Raw genomic sequence first — 24,975 nt, forward strand, 5'->3', positions numbered from 1 at the left:
CTCTGCGATAGACTCGCGTTGCCTTTGCATTCTGTTCTCCCTGCTTTTCCTGCTGCCAGGCCAGGCGCGTACAAGCGCCGAGCCCACAGCCTTCCCCCCGATGTCAATTCTGACGTCGGAGAGGAAGTTCCGGGCCAGCCAGACAGCGATTGGCTGGCTTGGAACTTTCTCTCCGATGTCAGAATTAACATCGGGATGGAAGGCTTGTGGGTCGGTGCTTGCAGGAGCCTGGGTGTCAGGGAAGCAGGCTTAAATCGGTGGCGGTGGCTTAAATTGGCGGTGGTAGCTTGGGGGCAGGGAGAGAAAAAGATAGACAGAAAGAAAAGGAGACAGGGAGAGAGGAAGAAAGAAAGGGGAAGGGACAGGGAGAGAGGAAGAAAAAGCTGGACTATGGAGGGACAGAGAGAGATGTTGGTTGGGGAATGGAATGAGGTCTGGAGGAGAGGAAGCATGCAGGAGGCAGAAAGAAAGAAATATTGGATGTACAGTCAAAAGAAGGAAGTGCATCCAGAGACTCATGAAATCACCAGACAGCAAAGGTAGGAAAAATGATTTTATTTTAAATTTAGTGATCAAAATGTGGCCAAATTTATATCTGCTGTTTATATTTTGCACTATGGCCCCCTTTTACTAAACCGCGATAGCGGTTTGTAGCGCAGGGAGCCTATGAGCGTCAGGAGCAGCACGGGGCATTCAGCACAGCTCCCTGTGCTAAAAAACGCTATTGCGGTTTAGTAAAAGGGGAGGGGGTATATTTGTCTATTTTTGTATACTTGTTACTGAGGTGACATTGCATATTTTAAAGTCATCTGCCTTGACCTCTTTGAAAAAAAACTAAAATATAAATGATAATTAACATTTTCTCTGCGTACAGTGTGCTTTGTGTTTTTAAAATTTTTATTGTTGGTAGATCATTTTGACTTGGTCATTTTTAAGGTGACCATACGTCCCGTTTTGAACGGGACTGTCCCTTTTTCAGCTCCCCTGTCACATTATCCCCATTCATAGCTTCGGGACGCTGAAATGTCCTGTTTTCAGAGACGGCGTCCCAAAGCTGTGTGTGGGACCAATGGGACAGGGGATCGCAGGAAAATGGGCTGTCTCCCTGCCCCAGGACCAGCGTTAGGGGGGGAGCAAAAAGGGCAGGGGCAGGGCCTGGCCTCCCCCCCCCCCCCCACCCCCAGACTGTCTGGTGAGGTCTTCTTCCCTCCCTTCTACCCTCTTGTCTGCAAGCGAACTAAACTCAGGCCGCGGGGCTCTAACACGGCACGCGCTGGCTTCCCTTCGCATCCGAAACAGGAAATTACGTCATTCCTGTTTCGGAGGAGAAGGGAAGGCAGTGCGTGCCGTGTTAGAGCCCCGCTGCCTGAGTTCAATTCACTTACGGGCGTTACTGTGGAGACAACAGAACGCTTTCCCATCTCCCACCCACTACCTGCCTCCGCTGGGGTTACCGGGCAACGGGGATGGGCCCAGACCGGAGAGAGAGAGCTCGTGAAAGTGGCAGACTGCCCGCCACACCCCGAGGGCCACAGCAACTGACAGGTAACCAACCGCCCAGAGTATAAAACTCAAGCAGTCAACTCTAATCAGTCACACTGGATGCTAATCATTTTGGATTTTCTTTTTCTCCTTCCTGTAAGGATTATTTATGAACCTTAAGGAAGGAGAAGAAGAAGAAAATTCAAAACGATTAGACCATTCTACAAAGCCAGGATTTTATGGGCTCTCTTACAAGTGTAGCCAGTATTCAAAGGACCACTTCTAAAGTCCTATTTTTCAATTTTTTTACCAGCACTCTAAGGCCAACTCTCTAACTGAGTATCTGCATTTACCCATCACTTGCACATGGAGGGGGGAAGAAGACAAATGCCAGACCAGGGGCAAGGAAGAGAAAGGAAGGAGAGAAAATGCCAGATAATGGAGGGGGAGGAAGAGATAGAAGAGGAGAGCAGAAAGGTGCCAGGGTATAAGGGAAGGGAAACTAAGGAGACAGGTGCCAGACCAGAGGGAAAGGAAGGAGAGGAGATGCCAGAGCATGGAGGGGTAGGGATAGGTAGAAGAGAAGGAAATGTGTGTGATGCCAGGCCATGGGGTTGAGTGGGAAGGAAGGAAGGAAAGGAGAAGAGACAGATGCCAGAGCACAGGGGAAAGGGTGGAGACAGAAAAATGAAGAGGGGTGAAGCTGAAATGAATCGTACAAAGGAGAGAAGGGACACAGGACAGACAGCTTATTGAAGGGACATAGAAAGAGGGAAATTGCCATATGGAAGAGAGATAGAGAGTGGACACTGAGAGAGAGGGTGGACACTGGATGGAAAGAGCAGAGAGGGCAGTAGATGGGAGGGGTGAAAGAGAGGGTGAACAGTAGATGGAAGGGGTAGAGAGAGGGGGACCGGTGCTGAATGGAAGTGTGGGGGAGAGGGTGGACAGATGCTGAATAGAAGTATGGGGAGGGGGCAGACATTGAATGGAAGGGGGTGAGAGAGGAGGAGACGCTGGAAGGAAGTGGAGAGAAGAAAGAAAAAAAGGCACATGCTGGATTGAGGGAAGAGGATAGAGTTAGATACTAGAAGGGGTGAGGGAAAGAGGTGGCAAGCTATAGGTAGACACAATGAAAGAGAGAAATTGAGGACTGAATAGTAAGAAAGAATTTAGACAGAGGCAGACAATAAATTGAGAAGGAAGAACAGGAGGAAGGGAGCAGAGAGAGAGAGATGCCTGAGCAGGGGGGAAGGGGAGGAGACAGATACCAGACCTGGGAGAAGGAAAAGAGGAAGGAGACAGATACCAGATCTGAGGGGAGAAAAAGAGGAGAGAGATATGCTAAAATCTGCTGGGAGGGAAGGAGAAAGGGAGGCGAGAAAGGGGGGGGGGTTGTAAGCAGATTAGAAAGACTAGAGAGAGAAAGGCCTGAACCAAAGGGGAAAGACAGGAGGCAGATGCAGGACTATGGGAGGTTCAGAGGGAGAGACCCTGGGGAAGAACAGGGAGATTTAAGATCATAACAGAGGAGGGAGAGAGAGGGAGACCTGGAACAAAGGTACAAATGAGAACTGACACTGGATATGGGGAGGGAAACAGAGGGAAAAGAAAGAGAGACCTGGATCCAAAGGGGATGGGGCTGGATTATGAAAGAAATGTTGGATGCGAAAGAAAGAAAGATTGGATGCACAGTCAGAAGGAAGTGCAACCAGAGACTCATGAAATCACCAGACAACAAAGGTAGGAAAAATGATTTTATTTTAAACTAGCTGATGCCCCGGCGTTGCACGGGTATTTAATTATAGCAATAACACTGTAAATGGATTTAAATAAAGATACTTTATAGTGGTGAATGAAAAATTTTTTTTACAGCTTTATAAAAAGTACAATAATCAAATTATAATGTGAAATATTTGACAAAATGAATACAATACAACTAACACAAAACTTGATTATAAACAACATTTTTAGTTTCACCTCCAGGAGCAAGAACATATACATTATTGGGTGAACCCACCCTTCTCACGTGTGCAGGTGGGCCGCGAGACCCCCAGAACATATCACCCCCGGTAGTGAGGGATCTGCATACCAATTTTCATTCAAATCGGTCCCACAGCTTTTTACATTTTTTCCATTGACTTGAATGGGTGAAATCTGATTTTCTGTTTGTAGCTCCGCCCATGTGTGCAGGTGGGCCGCGAGACCCCCAGAACATATCACCCCAGGTAGTGAGGGATCTGCATACCAAGTTTCGTTCAAATCGGTCCCACAGCTTTTTACATTTTTTCCATTGACTTGAATTGGTGAAATCTGATTTTCTGTTTGTAGCTCCGCCCACGTGTGCAGGTGGGTCGCGAGACCCCCAGAACATATCACCCCCGGTAGTGAGGGATCTGCATACCAATTTTCGTTCAAATCGGTCCCACAGCTTTTTACATTTTTTCCATTGACTTGAATGGGTGAAATCTGATTTTCTGTTTGTAGCTCCGCCCATGTGTGCAGGTGGGCCGTGAGACCCCCAGAACATATCACCCCAGGTAGTGAGGGATCTGCATACCAAGTTTCGTTCAAATCGGTCCCACAGCTTTTTACATTTTTTCCATTGACTTGAATGGGTCAAATCTGATTTTCTGTTTGCAGCTCTGCCCACGTGTGCAGGTGGGTCGCGAGACCCCCAGAACATATCACCCCAGGTAGTGAGGGATCTGCATACCAAGTTTCGTTCAAATTGGTCCCACAGCTTTTTACATTTTTTCCATTGACTTGAATTGGTGAAATCTGATTTTCTGTTTGTAGCTCCGCCCACGTGTGCAGGTGGGTCGCGAGACCCCCAGAACATATCACCCCCGGTAGTGAGGGATCTGCATACCAATTTTCGTTCAAATCGGTCCCACAGCTTTTTACATTTTTTCCATTGACTTGAATGGGTGAAATCTGATTTTCTGTTTGTAGCTCCGCCCACATGTGCAGGTGGGCTGCGAGAACCCCAGAATATATCACCCCAGGTAGTGAGGGATCTGCATACCAATTTACGTTCAAAGCGGTCCCACAGCTTTTCACATTTTTTCCATTGACTTGAATGGGTGAAATCTGATTTTCTGTTTGTAGCTCCGCCCATGTGTGCAGGTGGGCCGTGAGACCCCCAGAACATATCACCCCAGGTAGTGAGGGATCTGCATACCAAGTTTCGTTCAAATCGGTCCCACAGCTTTTTACATTTTTTCCATTGACTTGAATGGGTCAAATCTGATTTTCTGTTTGCAGCTCTGCCCACGTGTGCAGGTGGGTCACGAGACCCCCAGAACATATCACCCCAGGTAGTGAGGGATCTGCATACCAAGTTTCGTTCAAATTGGTCCCACAGCTTTTTACATTTTTTCCATTGACTTGAATTGGTGAAATCTGATTTTCTGTTTGTAGCTCCGCCCACGTGTGCAGGTGGGTCGCGAGACCCCCAGAACATATCACCCCCGGTAGTGAGGGATCTGCATACCAATTTTCGTTCAAATCGGTCCCACAGCATTTTACATTTTTTCCATTGACTTGAATGGGTGAAATCTGATTTTCTGTTTGTAGCTCCGCCCACGTGTGCAGGTGGGCCGCGACACCCCAGACCATATCATCCCAGGTAGTGAGGGATCTGCATACCAAGTTTCGTTCAAATCGGTCAAGCCGTTTTTGCGTGATCGCGGCCCATACACACATACACACGCACATACATACCTCCGATTTTATATATATAGATTTAGTGATCAAAATGTGTCCATTTTGAGAATTTATATCTGCTGTCTATATTTTGCACTATATTTGTCTATTTTTCTATAGTTACTGAGGAGACATTGCATATTTTAAAGTAATCTGCCTTGACATCTTGCAAAAAACCCAAAACTCGAAAATGATAATTAACATTTTCTCTGTGTACAGCGTGCTTTGTGTTTTTTTTTTTAATTTTATGTTTACCATTATGAATTAATAAGATATTGTGTGTACATGAAAATGAATGGATGAAATTGGGGGCGGGGCTAGGACGGGATGGGGGTGGGGCTGAATATTAATAGATGTCCCGTTTTGATGAAAAAAATAAATGGTCACATTAGTCATTTAATAAGTAGCTCGCAAGCCAAAAAAGTGTGGGCACCCCTCCTGTACAATGTTCCTATTCTGATGAACGTCAGAGTATTTAGCACTCCCAGCCACGGTACCGCAGCTCAGTATAAGGGAAAGTTAGACTACCCTATTTCCTGAGGCAGCTCTTGGAGCTCTTGAGTTGGCCTCTCGCCTACCTTTCCCCTACCCTCCACCCTGCCTTCCCATTTGGCCAGTGTTCCATCCCAACAGGAGAAACTGCCTTCACACCAGTGAACAGCAAACAACACAACATAGGTGACCAATTGGCGCTCAGTCTCTTTAATTTTAATTGACTTGACACGATCGTGTTTCGGCCCACAAGGGCCTGCCTCAGGAGTCTTGTTGTGAAATCATGACAGTTACTGCTAAAGGCAGTAGAACATGTTGGTTTTTCGAACAGCAGTGTTTTGTAAGATGATTGGAAAGATTTTGTGAATTTGCACGTCTTAACTGTCATGATTTCACAACAAGCATCCCGATTGTAGGCAGCGGTAGGCGTCCTACCACTGTCTAACCAGCCAATTGAGATGCACATTTTTAGAAAAGCTCCGAGGCAGGCCGCCTACATTGGATGTGCTTCCGGGAGCAAAATGCTAGCCTACATTGTAAGTAACAAGCAAAACGAGAGAACTTATAAGAATGAAAGATCTTGCATCTACAAGTTGTACTAATATGCTCTCAGAAACCTGTGTTTTTCGAACACTTGAGTGTTTGAAATAAACTTATACAGGTATAAGGTGTCATTCATCGAGCAATATTATTTGTGAAATTGTGCAAAAATGGTTCAACAAGTTGTAAAGTGCTACATACAATAATAAATAAGTGTTAAAACTTTTGCACTTATCTTTTTGTGAAGTAACTTGTCACCAAACTATTTAGCAAAATGGCTAAACGCCCTACGGGACCCGTTTCACCACAACATGGGCTTCATCAGGGGTCTTGAAGTTATATACTGTGAAAGTAACAACAATAATATATTAAATTTAAAAACAAGAGTGTATAAAAACTGTGCAAATAATCATTCAAACAATATAAAGACAGAACTTACTGTGTAACTCAGCTTCAGTTATCACATGAAAAATGGCGCATGCCCATTTAAGTCTCTACGTGTGTGATGTCATACTAATCTATGCGCATGTATTACATTAGTCTCTTCTTTAATGGAACATTATTTGTAGAAAAGACTAAATTTTAAAGAATTAGAAAAAGGAACACCAATCTATGTTGGAATTTAAACCGTTTGGTTTCAGAGTGTTCAGTCTAAAAATCCATCTCGATTCTTTTTGATGCAGTCCGCGCTTTCTGTCACCTCCTCTGCTGTATTCATTTCCTTGTCAATGGCAAAACATTTCAAATCCCAGAAAGAGTGATTCATTTCGATACAATGTTCAGTAAGAGGGGCATTACGTTTGAAAGATTTTATATTGGATTTGTGTTCACCCGTTCTTATTTTGAATGGTCTTGAGGACATACCTACGTATAGTTTGTTACATGGGCAAATGGTAACGTAAATGATATTGTCAGTGGTACACGTTAAAAAATGCTTTATGTTATATGTTTTGCCGTCCGTAGGATTTTTAAACTCATTCTGTGATATCGTAATTTTACAGATATTGCAATGTCCACATTTAAAGAATCCCAATAGTATGGGTTTAATTGGTCTTTCTATATCACATACAGTGGGAGATAAGATTTCCTTTAGATTTTTATTCCTTGAGAAGGCTATCCGTAACTGTGTGTCCTCAAATACTGAATTAGACTCTATGATTTTCCAATTGTTTTTCAAAATGTGAGCGATTGCATTGCCACCAGTGGAATATCTTAAGGCACATGTTACAGTATTGTCATCTGGCTTATCATTACTGGATTTCTTCTGGAACAACCATTCCCTATGGTAGTGCTTGGTACGTTTTAAAGCTCTCTTTAATATTTTTTTCGGGTAACCACGTGCTTCTAATTTTTCTGTTAGTTCTTTAGATCTTGTTTTAAAAGTTGTGGGAGAAGAACAATTTCTCTTTAATCGCAAGAACTGAGAAAAAGGAAAATTGTTTCTTAAACTAGAAGGGTGGCAACTCCGAAAGGCAGAGTCAGCATTTATACAATTAAATGCTGATTTTAATTACTTCACCACTCAAGTGGCCAAACCAGCCTGTGTAAAACTCAGTCCTATCTATATACAGTGTTGCTTAGAAGATGAAATGCTGAATATCACATTTAATTGCAAAATAAATTAACAACTGTATAAACCTTGATACTCAATGTTAGGGCTGGACATGGCCTGGCATTGAATACCCAGAAATAACACTATCCGTGCCTAAAAACACTCATCGCCACTGGCTAAATATTTGCCCCTGTCTATATTATGTCTCCAGCATAGTTATGTGTCATACAAAAGGCATTCTAGAGTTCAAGAATGCCTGAAGTGATTGGACCTAAATAAAACACCGCAGTAGGTATATTTTGAACAAAATCCCTTTAATCGGTCTCCTTGTTGCTCTCACTAGAAATGCAAGGATACAAATGCCATAAGGACTAATTCAGCGCAAGTGCATATCTTTTACATGAAATTGAGGCCATAAATAAAGGTCACGATAATTAGATTGCCCCAGTATCTTCCTCCGGCCTTCACATGTGTTACTTCCTCTATTGCTAAATAAGAAAAAAAAAAGTTTGAAGCAAGAGCACTGTGATTTGAGTTTGAAGTTAAAGAAAAGAGAATGACTACTCGCAAAATTATATAAAGAGCCAAATCTCAGCTGGCAAAAGTTATAAAAAAAAAAAATCTCCCATGAAAAAGAATTCAGACCATTAAAAAAGTGCCACAGGCTGGTACTACCGACAGTAAAAACCATTCAATTAAAATATACTTTCATTTAATTTATCACATGTCATAAACTCTCTTATAAAATATTGCATTCCAGCCAGGGGACTAAAATCCCATGACAGTAATGGACTGCATTGTGCTAGAGCAGCCTCTAGACTCTCATAAATCTAAATTATTTGATCTTGTTTAATTAGTCCCATCTGAAACCCAGTAGTAATGCCTTTACCACTGGAAAAGAAAAATCAACCCGCTGTTTACTTTCTTGCCCCTGACGCACGAAGACACACCAAAATAACTGCTGTTTATTTTACAAGATGGAAAAAATATTGAACGCCCTCTGGTCATAGAAGGTATTTTCTTTTGGGATTACAAGTGCAGAGATGAATTAGGTACACTTAGGATCAATATCTGTTTCTCTTCTTGGCTCAAGATGGGATTTGTCAAAATTTGAGAACAGCTTCTGTTGCCAGTCAGCTACAAATCCTCTCTGTGCTGAGTTAGATTCTCATTCGGGGGCTGAAAAATTAATGGCAACTGGCTTTCCCCCAGCTACAATATCTGAGGTCAGAACATTAGATCACCTTCCCTCTACTTTTTAATGAGGTTTGATGAAGTGACCTTGAAGGTCTAAATTTAGAGGAAGAAAGGGGTCTTTGCAAACTATGTTCAAGTTAGGATAACCTGGTCTTTCTTCATCTTTGTTTTCATTGTGGGGTTTTTTTTTCCTAGTTCATTTAATTCTTTTTTTTTTTTTTTTTTTTTTGCTGAGACGAAAAGATCCTGAAGTTTATTTATCGGGGACTTCAGAAACCGAGAATGGGAGAATTAAATTGTTCTAAGTCAAAATACACGACTATAGGTGCAAAAGGACCTAATAAAGCAGGAAGAATGAAATGAAAACAAGAAAAGAACATTTGAACATTTTTTTTTAAAAAAAAGAATCTTTAATCATTGCCATGTCCACGAATGAAAGTAGTGCAATGTAAGCCAAATGAGTGCAAAACTATATATATATATATATATATATTTACTTTCTTCATCACATTTTCTGCTGAAAACACTTCTTAATACAAGAAAAAAAAAAAAAGCTCTGCCCAGAACAGAAGCTTATATTTTAAAAGAAATATGCTAGCCAAAATATATAGTACATGCAAATTAGCAAATGCAAACTATGACAGAATCAACATTGACGACCGTTTGATCAGTTTGAATAGTGTGAGATTAATAAACACTTTAAAACATGCAATCTTAAATATATTGATCTTACGAGGGGGTGCTGAAAAGTTCTCAGCCCAACCAACTAACTTCTTGAATTCTGAGCATTATTTTGCCACTGGAGCTGCAAACAAAATTCTATGTTTTGACGTCATTTCAGATCATTGATTGAACCGTAGCTACGTCATTCTCTTCTTGGCTGGGGTGAGAACTTTTCAGCACCCCCCTCATATGACTGTGCAGGAGGGATGTCCAACCTGTGGCCCATGGGCCGCCTACGGCCCCATGAAGTATTTTGTGCGGCCCCGGTCGAGGGCGATGCAGTGTTTTCCTCTGCTGCCCCCCGGGGGTTTACCATCTTGCCGGCTCCCTCCTCTGTCTTGCTGCAGCGTTTGTGCGGCCCCAGAAAAATTTTTTCGGCCAGTGCGGCCCAGGGAAGCCAAAAGGTTGGACACCCCAGGTATAAGCCATCCTTGAGTTTCTGAGGCTATTCAGTTCATTAACAAGTATCACACTGCTGCACTTTATGGAGTGATGTGGTAACACAGAAGTATCTCTTTAGAGAACCATCTAGGAACAGTTGTGAGAGACAGAGACCTAATGGTTCTATGTTTCAAAGGATCAACATTTTTTGTGTGTGTGATAAAACATGAAGTTTCAAGTTTTATAAAAAAAATGTGATTAATCGCCTAAACAAAGTTTCAAGGCGATGAACAGTAAAATGCAACCAATAGGTTTAATTTTTGCTTTTTAAAAAGACCAACACTTACAGACTTACAAAACAAGGACTGGAGACTTACGGCCTCTTTTACAAAGCCGAGCTAGCGGCTCCCGTGCGGCAACAGCCCCGAAGCCCTTTAAATCTCTGTGGGCTTTGGGGTCATTAGCGCAGCGCAGCCACTAGCGCGGCTTTGTAAAAGAGGCCGTTACTGTTACAATAGGGGAATAAGGGGAAGAACTACAATATAAGAATAGGAAAGAACATAAAAGGGGAAAAAAAACAAAGGAAAGGGAGCAAATAGTGTCTAAAATTCCTTTAAATAGTGTCTAAAATTCCGCTAAGAGAAAGAGTTAAATTAACGGTGTCAGGTCAAAAGCGCGCCGGGACAAAGGCGCGCCCAGACAATTGAGCGCAGCGCGCGCCGCCGCACCGCTCTAAATTACTGTTTTTAGAGCTCCGATGGGGGGGCGTGGGGGGGAATCTCCCCACTTTACTTAATAGACATCGCGCCGCATTATGGGGGGTGTGGGGGGTTGTAACCCCCCACATTTTACTGAAAACTTCACTTTTTCCCTGTTTTTAGGGAAAAAGTTCAGTTTACAGTAAAATGTGGAGGGTTACAACTCCCCAAACCCCCCATAACGCCGGCGCGATGTCTATTAAGTAAACTGGGGGGGTTCTCCAACAAAAACCCCCGTCGGAGCCCCTAAAAACTGTAATTTAGAGTGGCGCGGCGGCATGCACTGCGCTCAATTGTGTGCGCGCGCTTTTGTCTTTCGCGCCATTGTCTATGAACCAAATTAACAGTCCTATGACGTCCTGAAAAGGACGGTCAAGCATTAAATGCATCTCTACATAAAAAAGTTTTTAATTTAGATTTGAACCGATCCAATGATGGTTCTTCTCATAGATCCAATGGAGCAGCATTCCAAAGAGATGGAGCAGTTACCGAGAAGATAAATGTACGTAATGTATACTGTATATCTGGTTAAGAGAGGGAACGGATAGAAGGTGAGTTGAAGAAGAGCGTAGGGGATCAAAAGTCTATTTATGAATTCAGGACAGTTAGTAGTACACGTTTTAAATGTCAAAAGAAGAATTTTATATGTTATCCAGTGTGCCTTTTTCAATAATGGGGTAATATGATCGTATTTTTTAGAGTTAGTGATGATTTTTTATTGATGTGTTTTGAATGATTTGGAGGCGACGGAGCTCTTTCTGAGTAATGCCCTTGTAGAGAGCATTACAGTAGTCAAGACTGGAGATTACAAGTGAGTGTATTAGTATGTTAATAGTTGTAGAGTCTAAAACATATTTCTACTACCCTGAATGGAGTGAGGAATTTGATAGAAGTCGTAAAGGTAAGTCATGGTTAAGGGGCTGGAGGAGTTGCCGTACAATGAAAGATTAGAAAAACTGGGCCTCTTCTCCCTCGAACAGAGGAGATTGAGAAGGGACATGATAGAAACATTCAAGATACTGAAGGGAATAGACTTAGTAGATAAGGGCAGGTTGTTCACCCTCTCAAAGGTAGGGAGAATGAGAGGGCACCCTCTAAAATTGAAAGGGGATAGATTTCGTACAAACGTAAGGAAGTTCTTCTTCATCCAGAGAGTGGTAGAAAACTGGAATGCACATCTGGAGTCTATCATAGGGGAAAACACCCTCTAGGGATTCAAGACAAAGTTAGACAAGTTCCTGCTGAACCAGAACGGACGCAGGTAGGTCTAGTCTCAGTTAGGGTGCTGGTTTTTCAGCAGTGGGCTGCCACGTGAGCGGACTGCTGGGCACGATGGACCCTGGGTCTGACCCAGCAGCGGCAGTTCTTATGTTCTTATGATTCTGGCAAAAGCAGATACTCTAAAAAGAGGCCATCCTTTGCTATTGATCGAGCTTTTTCCAGATACAGTGGTGCCTCGCATAACGGTCGCCTCGCACAGCGGACGCTGCGCACAACGAACTTTATGTCGTGATCCGTATAACGTACTTCGTTTCACACAACAGTCGCCCGAGCTGCATCCTTCCGGGGTTCCTGCGGGGTTGGATCGCAGCGGGGTTGGTCGAGGGTAGTCTCCTTCTCCTTACCTGCCCTGTCGCAGCACACAGCCGAACGGAAATCTTCCCGATGTCAGCGCTGACGTCGGAGGGAGGGCTTAAGCAAAGCCCTCCCTTCCTCCGACGTCAGCGCTGACATCAGGAAGACTTCCGGTCGGCTGTGTGCGGCTGCGGCAGGGCAGGTAGGAAGAAGGCAATGGCGAACGAAAGAGGGGGGAGGGGGCGGTCCGCCCCGAAGAATATGCACAGCTGGTCAGGTCCCCCGATCGACCGACAACAGGCCCGGCCGACAAACCTCCCTGCCCTGTAGCCGCGAATCTAAATTACCTCTTACAGCAGCTTCAATAATCCAGCTGCTGTAAGAAGGTAATTTAGATTCGCGGCTACAGGACAGGGAGATTTGTCCGACCGGGCCTGTTCTGTTGTCGGTCGGGTGCAAAAGCGCCACAAAGGTGGAGGCAGGGAGGGAGGAAAGGTGGAGTGGAGAAGAAAAGACGCTTAAGGGGGGAGAAGGCCGCTGAAAGCACATGTTGGAGCAGGGGATGAGAGGGAGGGAGAGAAGGGGAAATATTGGACAAGGGCAGAAGGGATGCTAAATCATAGGGTGACAGGCAGAGAGAACAACAGGAAAAAGAGTGGAAGCAATCTTGAACCCTGAGGGTGAGGGCAGAGAGAGGTGGTGAGATGATTGATCATGGGGAGAGGGACAAAAGGGAATAGAGATGGGATAGGAAGATAGTGGAAGTAAAAGGACAGGGAGATGTATGTTTTTAGATGTATCTAAATAAAAATAATAACAAAAAATTTATCTTTTTTATGTCATCTTAGCATATTTTATGCTGCAGAACGAATTATTTTTTTTTACATGTATTCCTATGGGAAAACGCGTTTCACATAACGAACGTTTCACATAACAAACTTGCTCCTGGAACCAATTAAGTTCGTTGTGTGAGGCACCACTGTACATTTGGAGAAATGCAGCAAAGAAGGTAGAAAGGGTGTTCTTTAGCCTCGTTATTTCTAGAACTGAGGAACCCTTAAGCTAAGAACATAAGAATTGCCGTAGTGGGACAGACGGCTTCTTATTCTAGAAAAAAAGCAGGGGCTTTGCTGCACGGTAGCTGACATTTTAAGGTGGTATCTATTGGGGGCATTCCCAATATACTGTACAGTATTCTATTGCAGATCGTACAAGAAAGCACTTAGCATGTCCTATTTAGGAGGTAGCAAATGGTCCTGTGTTAACAATGTGTTAGCACACAATAAGTGTAATGCAGTGGTTCCCAAACCTGTCCTGGAGAACCCCCAGGCCAGTCGGGTTTTCAGGATAACCCTAATGAATATGCATGAGAGCGATCTGCATATAATGGAGGTGCCAGGCATGCAAATCTGCTCCATGCATATTCATTAGGGCTATCCTGAAAACCCGACTGGCCTGGGGGGTCCTCCAGAACAGGTTTGGGAACCACTAGTGTAGTATATTGACAATCATGGGGGAGATTCAGTAAATTGTGTCGAAGATTTGATATATGATGAGGAAACTTAGGCTAGCGAAGTCGTGCTTTTTTTGAACATCATTTTGCATTTTTGGAGCAGACGTTAGTTTTACCTCAACTTGATTACTGCAATTCTTTTTCCATTTGAACTTAACATCAAAACTGGTCCAAAAATTGCAGTTGCTCCAGAATTCTGCGGTTAGATTAATTTTTTGGTCTAAAAAGATACGAAAATGTTGCACTAGCGTATAAGAATCTTCATTAGTTATCGGTTGAGAGGTGGATTAAGTTTAAATCAGTTTGCATAGTTCATCGTAGATTACAGACCGACTCGTCAGATAATCTGGCTTTGCTTTTTTTCTCATTTGCATTAATCTTCCACCAGATTATGTGATACTTTATTACAACATTTTCCACAGATTAGAGGAGTGCGGTATAAACGACAGCTCAGCTCCTCTTTTGCTTAAGCTGCCATTACGATTTGGAATGATCTACCTGTTTACATTAGGACGGATATCAATTACTTAATGTTTCATAAAAAAATTTGAAAACATTTTTATATGACAGCTTTTCAAAACCTGGTGCTAAGCCCATGCGGGGAAGAAGTTAGAGAGGACAGTCATTTTCAGGGATAGGAAGAGAGAGTGAATGGGATTATAGATATGCCCGACTCGGGTGGGGGAGGGGAGAGAGACCTGGTGCAAAAGAGAGGAAAGGGAAGAAATGTTGGGCCTGGGGGGGGTGAGAAGAAAGACACCTGAAACAAAGGGGAGGAGGAGATATGTTGGATGGGGAGAAGCAGTTGGATGGGAAAAGCAGAGGGAAAGGAGAGAATGTGAGAGATCTGGAACAAAGGGGGAGGGAGAAAGGAGGAAAAATGTAGGACTTGAGAGTAAGGGGATGGAGCAAAAGGAGCACAAAAAACACCAAAAGGAGTGTCACCGAGTGGTTAGGAAAGCAAAAAGAGAATATGAAGAGAGACTGGCGGGGGAAGCAACAAACTTCAAATCATTCTTCAGGTACATCAAGGGGAAGCAACCAGCAAGGGAGGAAGTGGGACCCTTGGATGATGGAGACAGAAAGGGAGTGGTAAAAGAGGAAAAGGAGATAGCTGACAGGCTAAACGAGTTCTTCACTTCAGTTTTCACGAGGGAGGACACAACCAGCATTCCAGAACCTGAGGAGATCGTAAAAGGAGATCAGGATGAAAATCTGGTCCAACTAGAGGTGAGCAAGGTGGATGTCCTCAGGCAGATAGACAGGCTAAAGAGCGACAAATCGCCAGGTCCGGACGGCATTCACCCAAGGGTACTCAAGGAACTAAGGAACGAAATAGCTGAGCCACTTCGACAAATATGGAACCTATCCTTAAAAACTGGAGAGATTCCGGAAGACTGGAAACTAGCAAATGTCACATCCATCTTCAAGAAAGGCTCAAGGGGAGACCCAGGAAACTACAGGCCGGTGAGCTTGACCTTGGTCCCGGGAAAGATGATGGAAGCGCTGATTAAAGACAGCATCTGGGAACAAATCGAAAACACTGGGCAGCTATAGCCGAGCCAGCATGGCTTCTGCAAGGGCAGGTCATGCCTCACAAACTTGTTATACTTCTTTGAGGGGGTAAACAGCCAGGTGGATAAAGGGGAATCTATAGACATCATTTACCTTGACTTCCAAAAAGCCTTCGACAAGGTACCACACGAAAGACTGCTAAGGAAGCTATGGAACCACGGGGTGCAAGGGGAGGTACACCGATGGATCAAAAACTGGCTGGCGGACAGGAAACAGAGGGTTGGAATAAAGGGCCATTACTCAGACTGGCAATGAGTCACGAGCGGAGTTCTGCAGGGGTCGGTGCTGGGACCGCTCCTGTTCAATATATTTATTAACGACCTGGAGGCAGGAACAAAATGTGAGGTTATTAAATTTGCGGATGACACCAAACTATACAGCAGGGTTGAAAACATGGAGGACTGCAAAAATCTCCAAAAAGATCTGACAACGCTGGAAGAGTGGGTCAAAAAGTGGCAAATGAGCTTCAACATAGGAAAATGCAAGGTCATGCATGTAGGGAAAAAGAACCCGATGTTCACTTACAAAATGGGGGGGATCACCACTAGGGGTGAGTAACCTTGAAAGAGACCTGGGAGTGATGGTAGACACATCATTGAAGGCGTCGGCGCATTGTGCCACAGCCTCAAGGAAGGCAAACAAAATGTTGGGCATCATTAAGAAGGGTATCACGACCAGGACGAAGGAAGTCATCCTGCCACTGTATCGTGCAATGGTGCGCCCGCACCTGGAATACTGTGTCCAGTACTGGTCGCCGTACCTCAAGAAGGACATGGCGGTACTTGAGAGAGTCCAGAGAAGAGCAACTAAGCTAATAAAGGGAATGGAGGACCTCTCATATACTGACAGACTGGAAAAGCTGGGGCTTTTCTCCCTGGAAAAGCGGAGACTTAGAGGAGACATGATCGAAACCTTCAAGATCATGAAGGGCATAGAAAGAGTAGACAGGGACAGATTTTTCAAATTATGGGGAACCACAAGTACAAGGGGGCACTCAGAGAAATTGAAAGGGGGAAGGTTTAGAACAAACGCCAGGAAGTTCTTTTTCACCCAGAGGGTGGTGGATACATGGAATGCGCTACCGGAGGATGTGATAAGCAGGAGCACGCTACAGGACTTCAAAGAAGGTTTGGATAGGTACCTGGAAGACAAAGGGATTGAGAGGTACAGATAGGAGTAGAGGTAGGTTATAGGGATAGGATTAGAGAATTAGAGGCAGTTACAAAATCAGTCAGGGACACTGTTCAGGCAATTAGGCCTGATGGGCCTCAGCGGAGGCAACTTCTTATGTTCTTATGTTCTTATGATGGGAAGTGGGGGGAGGGGGAGGCTGGACCATGGCGGGAATGCAGGAGGAAGGGAAGAGAGAGGGGAGAAGCTGGACATGGTGAGGGATAGGAACACAGAGAGGAAATGCAGACCAAGGAAGGAACAAAGAGGAGAGATGCAGAATATAGAAGGAGGATATGGCACAAAGAGGACAATTGCTGAACACAGATTGAGGATGGGGACAGTGAGCCAGAGGGGAGATGCTGGATAGGGTGGATAAAGACACAGAAGAAAAAAGGATATTAGACATAGAGAAGAAATATCAAAATGACAGGAGACCCTGGAAAGAGAGAAAACAGAGAAAAGGAAAAAATAAAACACCAGGACCAAAGCAATGACCAGACAATCAAGGTAGAAAAATGCTAACGTTGGTTTGTTTGTTTGTTTTCCCAGAATTTATTAAATTGTAAATATATCAGCTTTGGGAAATGTGCAAAAAAATAATAATTAGCGCACGCGTTAAATCGGCCTTAGTAAAAGAGGGGGTTAGTTACAGTTCACAAGCTTAAGTGCTAGTCTAAATACCTTACCTAACTTTAGGCACAGCTTATACATTAACACTTATTTGCTGCCAATTTTGTGTGTGACATATATAGAATTTAATCCTAACCCCCTCTTTTACTAAGGTGCGTTAACCGATTAGCGTGCACTAATCAAATTAGCATGCGCTAAACGCTAACGCATCCATAGACTAACATGCATGCGTTAGCATTTAGCGCGTGCTAAATAGATTAGCGCACCATAGAAAAGAGGGCCTAAGTGTGCTTGCACTAACTACAACCAGGGTAACTGGTTGGTGGATAGGAAACAGAGATTGGGGGTAAATGGACAATACTCGGACTGGAAAAGCATCACAAGTGGAGTGCCGCAGGGTTCAGTGCTCGAGCCCGTGCTCTTCAACATATTTATAAATGATCTGGAAATTGGTACGATGAGTGAGGTGATTAAATTTGCGGATGTTACAAAGTTATTCAGAGTAGTGAGGACGCAGAAGGATTGCGAAGACCTACAACGAGACATAAACACATTCGAGAAATGGGCCGCAAAATGGCAAATTAGGTTCAACGTGGATAAGTGCAAGGCGATGCATATCGGTAACAAAAATCATATGCACAAATACAGGATGTCCGGTGCTATACTCAGAGATTGCCCCCAGGAAAGAGACAATGTGCAGCGGCAGCGAAAAGGGCAAACAGAATGCTAGGAATGATTAAGAAGGGGATCACAAACAGATCTGAGAAGGTTATCATGCCGCTGTACCGGGCCATGGTACGCCTCCACCTGGAATACTGCATCCAACACTGGTCGCCGTACATGAAAAAGGACATAGTGCTACTCGAAAGGATCCAGAGAAGATGACCAAAATGGTTAAGGGACTGGAGGAGTTGCCGTACAATGAGAGGCTGGAGAAACTGGGCCTCTTCTCCCTTGAAAAGAGGAGACTGAGAGGGGACATGATCGAAACATTCAAGATACTGAAGGGAATAGACTTAGTAGATAAAGACAGGTTGTTCACCCTCTCCAAGGTAGAGAGAACGAGAGGGCACTCTCTAAAGTTGAAAGGGGATAGATTCCGTACAAACGTAAGGAAGTTCTTCTTCACCCAGAGAGTGGTAGAAATCTGGAATGCTCTTCCAGAGGCTGATATAGGGGAAAACACCCTCCAGGGATTCAAGAAAAGGTTAGATAAGTTCTTGCTGAACCACAACATACGCAGGTAAGGCTAGAACCAAATAGGGCACTGGTTGTTAATAATAATTATAATAATTTTATTTTTATATACTGCCTGACCAAAAATGGTTCTACGCGGTTTACAACACATAAGCACAAGTCATACAGTGGAGAGTACAATTTAAAAGGAAAAAAAAAATCCAATTCAAAACAAAATACAATAAGAACTGGTCCTACAGTAGAAAATATGATTTAAAAGAAAAATGCAATTTAAAAGAATGGTTCTAAGCAGATTACAACAAATAAGAACCAACCATACAGTAAAAATACAATTTAAAAGAAGATACATTGCATGACGGAAGCATAGAATTATTAAACGAAACAACCAGTTAGGATACAAATTTTTCAAACAGTTGGATCTTCAATCTATATATATAAAATCGGAGGTGTGTATGTATGTATGTGCCGCGATCACGCAAAAACGGCTTGACAGATTTGAACGAAACTTGGTATGCAGATCCCTCACTACCTGGGGTGATATGTTCTGGGGGTCTCGCGGCCCACCTGCACATGTGGGCGGAGCTACAAACAGAAAATCAGATTTCACCTATTCATGTCAATGGAAAAAATGTAAAAAGCTGCCATTCTCACAGTAATTCAAAAACGGCTTGACCGATTTGAACGAAACTTGGTATGCAGATCCCTCACTACCTGGGGTGATATATTCTGGGGGTCTTGCGGCCCACCTGCACACGTGGGCGGAGCTACAAACAGAAAATCAGATTTCACCCATTCATGTCAATAGAAAAAATGTAAAAAGCTGCCATTCTCACAGTAATTCAAAAACGGCTTGATCGATTTGAACGAAACTTGGTATGCAGATCCCTCACTACCTGGGGTGATATGTTCTGGGGGTCTCGTGGCCCACAACTCTATGTTGCTTGCTCAAGGGTGGGTTCACCCAAGATTTTATATGTTCTTGCTCTTGGAGGTGAAACTAAAAATGTTGTTTATAATCAAGTTTTGCGTTAGTTGTATTGTATTCATTTTGTCAAATATTTCACATTATAATTTGAATATATGTGTGTGTGTGTATGTATGTATGTTCCAGCATAACTCTTCAATGCATGGACAGATTTCAACCAAACTTGACATACACATACAAACTTGACAACAGGATGACCTGGATATGGAAATAATCGAAGATATAGAAAATATCACCTTGCGTGGAGACACAGTATTGCTAGGTGACTTCAACATGCCTGATGTGGATTGGGTTATACTTACCTCTGCTTCCGGCAGCAGCAGGAGGCTATTAAACTCTATGAAAGGAGCAAGCCTCAGGCAACTGGTGTTGGAACCGACAAGGGATCAGGCAATACTGGACCTGATACTTACCAATGGAGAAAGTGTCACAGAGGTCTCAGTGGGCGACACATTGGCCTCCAGTGACCACAACATGGTATGGTTCAATATCAGGAAAGGTTTCACTAAATCTACTACACTAACCAAAGTCCTCAAATTCAAGGACACAAATTTCAAAGAAATGGGAGACTTCGTTCACCAGGCGCTACAAAGCCAAGAAGAAACCGATAACGTGGAAGACATGTGGTCGACTTTGAAAGCAACCATACAAGAAGCAACAAACCGCTATGTAAAATCAGTAAGTAAACGGCGAAGGAACAATAAGCCACAGTGGTTTACTGCGGAGATCTCAGACTTGATCAAGGAGAAGAAAAAAGCATTCATCTCTTACAAACAATCAGGGAAGCAGAACTCTAGAGCAGACTACCTGGCCAAATCAAAAGCCGTCAAAACAGCAGTCAGGGAGGCTAAATTCCTCATGGAGGAGTCTCTAGCAAAGAACATCCAGAAGGGAGATAAATCCTTCTTCAGGTATATCAGTGATAGAAGAAAAAACTCAGGCGGGATTGTACGTCTTAGGAAACCAGACGGAGAATATGTGGAAAAGGATTCGGAAAAAGCCCAACTATTAAATGAATACTTCTGCTCAGTCTTCACCCGAGAAGCACCAGGGCTCGGCCCTCAGCTACAGACAAGGGTTGGCTCAGTTGACCCGTTTAGTAACTTTGAGTTTACGCCCAGCAGTGTCTACGGTGAGCTGTCAAAGCTCAAGGTTAACAAAGCAATGGGGCCGGACAACCTGCACCCCAGGGTGCTTAGGGAGCTGAGTGATGTCTTGGCGGAGCCACTGTCCGCGCTCTTCAACCTCTCCCTTAGTACAGGCAGCGTCCCGTTGGACTGGAGGACGGCTAACGTCATTCCACTCCACAAGAAAGGCTCAAAGATGGAGACAGCAAACTACAGACCAGTGAGTCTAACATCGATAGTGAGCAAACTAATGGAAACTCTAATCAAACACCAATTAGAAAAGATCCTGGATGAGGAGAATCTACAGGATCCCCGACAACATGGATTTACTAAGGGGAGATCCTGCCAATCCAACCTGATCAGCTTCTTTGACTGGGTAACGGGGAAGCTGGATATTGGGGAGTCCCTGGACATCGTGTACCTGGACTTTAGCAAAGCATTCGATAGCGTACCACACCGCAGGTTACTGAGCAAGATGAGTTCTATAGGATTAGGTAACACATTGACGAAATGGGTTGGGAGCTGGCTTGGAGGTAGGCTCCAAAGGGTGGTGGTGAACGGCACCCCCTCCGAAATGACGGAGGTGATTAGTGGAGTACCACAGGGCTCAGTCTTGGGCCCAATCCTATTCAACATCTTTATAAGAGACTTGGCAGAAGGGCTTCGAGGTAAAATAACATTATTCGCCGATGACGCCAAACTGAGTAATGTAGTGGGCAAATGCACAACAGACGAAGATTCAGTGCCCGACAACATGATGCACGACCTACTCCTACTGGAGCGATGGTCTAGGACATGGCAACTCAACTTCAATGCCAAAAAATGCAAAGTTATGCACCTGGGCAGCCAGAATCCATGCAAGTCTTATACCGTTAATGGCGAGATCCTAGCAAAAACGGTAGCAGAACGAGACTTGGGGGTAATCGTCAGTGAGGACATGAAGTCTGCCAATCAAGTGGAGCAGGCTTCGTCCAAGGCAAGACAAATCATGGGCTGCATACGAAGGGGTTTCGTCAGTCGTAAGGCGGAAGTCATTATGCCATTGTATAGATCCATGGTGAGGCCCCACCTGGAATACTGTGTGCAATTCTGGAGGCCGCATTATCGCAAGGATGTGCTGAGACTGGAGTCGGTACAAAGAATGGCCACCCGGATGGTCTCGGGACTCAAGGATCTACCATACAAAAAACGGCTTGACAAATTACAGCTATACTCGCTCGAGGAGCGCAGAGAGAGGGGGGACATGATTGAGACATTCAAGTATCTTACGGGCCGCATCGAGGCGGAGGAAGATATCTTCTTTTTCAAGGGTCCCACGACAACAAGAGGGCATCCGTTGAAAATCAGGGGCGGGAAACTACGAGGTGACACCAGGAAATTCTTTTTCACTGAAAGAGTGGTTGATCGCTGGAATAGTCTTCCACTACAGGTGATTGAGGCCAGCAGCGTGCCTGATTTTAAGGCCAAATGGGATCGGCACATGGGATCTATTCACAGGGCAAAGGTAGGGGAGGGACATTAAGGTGGGCAGACTAGATGGGCCGTGGGCCCTTATCTGCCGTCTATTTCTATGTTTCTATGTTTCTATTACTTACTATCTGAGGACAAACACTGTGGGGGTGGGAAGGGGGGGATATGTAAAAATGATTGAAAATGACAGATTTTAGTATCTACCCCATAGTGTTTTCGGGCTCACAGATGAATACTCAGCATAACTCTGAAACACATGGAGAGATTTCAACCAAACTTGGTAAACATATGACTTACTATCTGGGGAAAAATATTGTGCAGGTGGGACGGGGTAAAATACTGTGGGGGTGGGAAGGGGGTGATATGTTAAAATTATCAAAAGCGACAGATATTAATGTCCAACCCATAGTTTTCGGGCTCGCAGAGATGAATACTGACACTCCCGATGCCGTTTAAGTCTAAGTTCAGCCCCATAGAGAGGGACATTCCTTTGGGACATGTGGAGGGTAGGGGGTTGGGACATGGGGGTGGGGCATAAAGGACATGTGGGGGGGGGGTAACGTGGGGGGTGGGACATGTGGGACATAGGGGGGTGGGACATGTAGGGGGTTGGACATTTTGGGATAAATAAATATCCGGGCAACGCCGGGTAATCAGCTAGTAGTTTTCTAAAATCATGATAAGAAGAGGGTCCTAGCATAATTTTACCAAACCAATCATTCAGTTTGGCAGCTTGAAAAGAGAGAGTTCTCTCCAGGAATCTTTTGTAACAACATAAGTTAGCGGAAGGAAATGTAAACAAACAAACTCTGCCTGTGACCTTATTTGGGTGGTTCAAAGAGAAACAGGAAACGAGGTATCCAGGTGACAAACCAAAAATTGATTTGTAACAAATGCAAGCAAACTTAAACAAAACTCTGGCCTCAATCGGCAGCCAGTGGAGTTTTAAATAATAATAATAATAATAATTTTATTCTTATATACCGCCATACCCATCGAGTTCTAGGCGGTTCACAACAATTACATTAGGATCCGCATTGACATGCCGATTTACAAACAATATATTGGATTTACAACACCTTCAGCCGAACATGGCTGAAGAAGCGGAAGTGGGAAGGAGAGAAGGAAGAAAGCGATCAATAGAGGGGGGGGGAAGGGCCGAACGGGCCAATTTACCACAATTTATTGGATTTACAACAACTTTAGCTGAACTTGGCTGATGAAGAAGGAAGCGGGTAGGGGAGCAGGAGTAATATGCTTCCATTTTTTCAATCCAAAGATCAATCGAAGTGCGGTGTTTTGAACCACTCTCAATTTTCTTAAAAGCACCCAAACAAATAACATTACAATAATCAAGAATACTTAAAATGGATGACTGCACTAACAGACGGAATGAAGCTTCATCAAAGTATTTCTTAATAGTGCGAAGTTTCCAGAGCGCAGCAAAGCATTTCTTCAATAATCGATCAGTCTGATGTTCTAAAGTGAGATGTTTATCTATAGTCACTCCCAATATTTTTATAGACTGTTCTATAATATAGTCAAGGCCATTCAAGTGAATCGATGTTTCTTTAATCTTGTCATTGGGGGTTGCAAGAAAAAATTTAGTTTTTTCTTGATTTTGTCAATTCAAAAGCAATCATCGGACACTCAATCTGAACTAAGGGCCGCTGTGCGAGCGGACTGCTAGGCACGATGGACCACTGGTCTGACCCAGCAGCGGAAACTCTTATGTTAAACTAAACTAAACTAAAGCTTAAGTTTGTCTACCGCATCATCTCCATAAAGATAGAGCTTAGCACAGTTTACAGGTAAATTTAATAAATGAGGGAAGGACATAATAAGAAATTAGAGGTTATGAAGAGGATAGCTAGCTTTACATTTTCAATAGATAGCTTTACGTTTTGGAGAAAAGCCAGGTTTTCAGATGCTTTCGGAATAATTGGAATGAGCCTAGGTTCCGCAGCGGAGCAGGGAGGTTATTCCAAAGCTCCGTGAATTTGAAGAAAAGGGATTTCCCTAATTTACCTGCATACATGACGCCTTTTAATGAGAATGAAAAAGAGAAAGAGAGAAAATAATAATAATAATAATAATAACAGCTTATATACCGCAATACCGTGAAGTTCTATGCGGTTTACAAAGATTAAGCAAAGGTACAAATTGATTGACTTTAAGAGGGGAGGAAGAAAGAGGGTTAATAGGACATGAAATCCATTTTTGAGGAGAGAGTGATCAATAGAACAAGTTAATCGCTAAAGAGGGGAGAGAGAAGAGAGGATCAGTTGTCTAGATACTTTAGGAACAGGTGTGTTTTCAGACGTTTCCTAAAAAAGAAAAGAGAGAGAAAAAAGAGAGGACGAGAGAGAAAAAAGAGAGGACAAGAGAGAGAAAATAAGAGAGAGAAAAAAAAGGAGAAAGAGAGAGAAAAAAGAGAGAGAGACAAATAGAGAGAGAAAAAAGAGAGAAAAAAAGAGACAAAGAGAGAGAGAAAAAGAGAGAGAGAGAGAGAAAAAGAAGAGAGCGAGAAAAAAAGAGAGAGAGGAAGAGAAACTAAACTAAACCTTAAGTTTGTATACCGCATCATCTCCATAAAGATAGAGCTCGACACGGTTTACAGGTCATTCATACATGATGCCTTTTAACGAGGGGAAAGATAGTTTGAGTATATGGGCGGATCTGGTAGTATCAGGTCTCGAAGAATTCCAGGATAGTGGAATTAGGGGAGGAAGAATGTCATGTAGGATCTTGAATATTAGGCAGGTACATTTAAAGTGAATCCTAGAAATCACCGGAAGCCAGTGAAGTTTTGACAGAAGCGGGGAAACATGATCAAATTTGCTTTTTGCGAAGATCAACCTTATGTAACATACATTAATGGACATTCTACCATGTGA

Source organism: Geotrypetes seraphini, chromosome 1 (genome assembly GCF_902459505.1).
Source record: "Geotrypetes seraphini chromosome 1, aGeoSer1.1, whole genome shotgun sequence".
NCBI classification, from domain to species: Eukaryota; Metazoa; Chordata; class Amphibia; order Gymnophiona; family Dermophiidae; genus Geotrypetes; species Geotrypetes seraphini.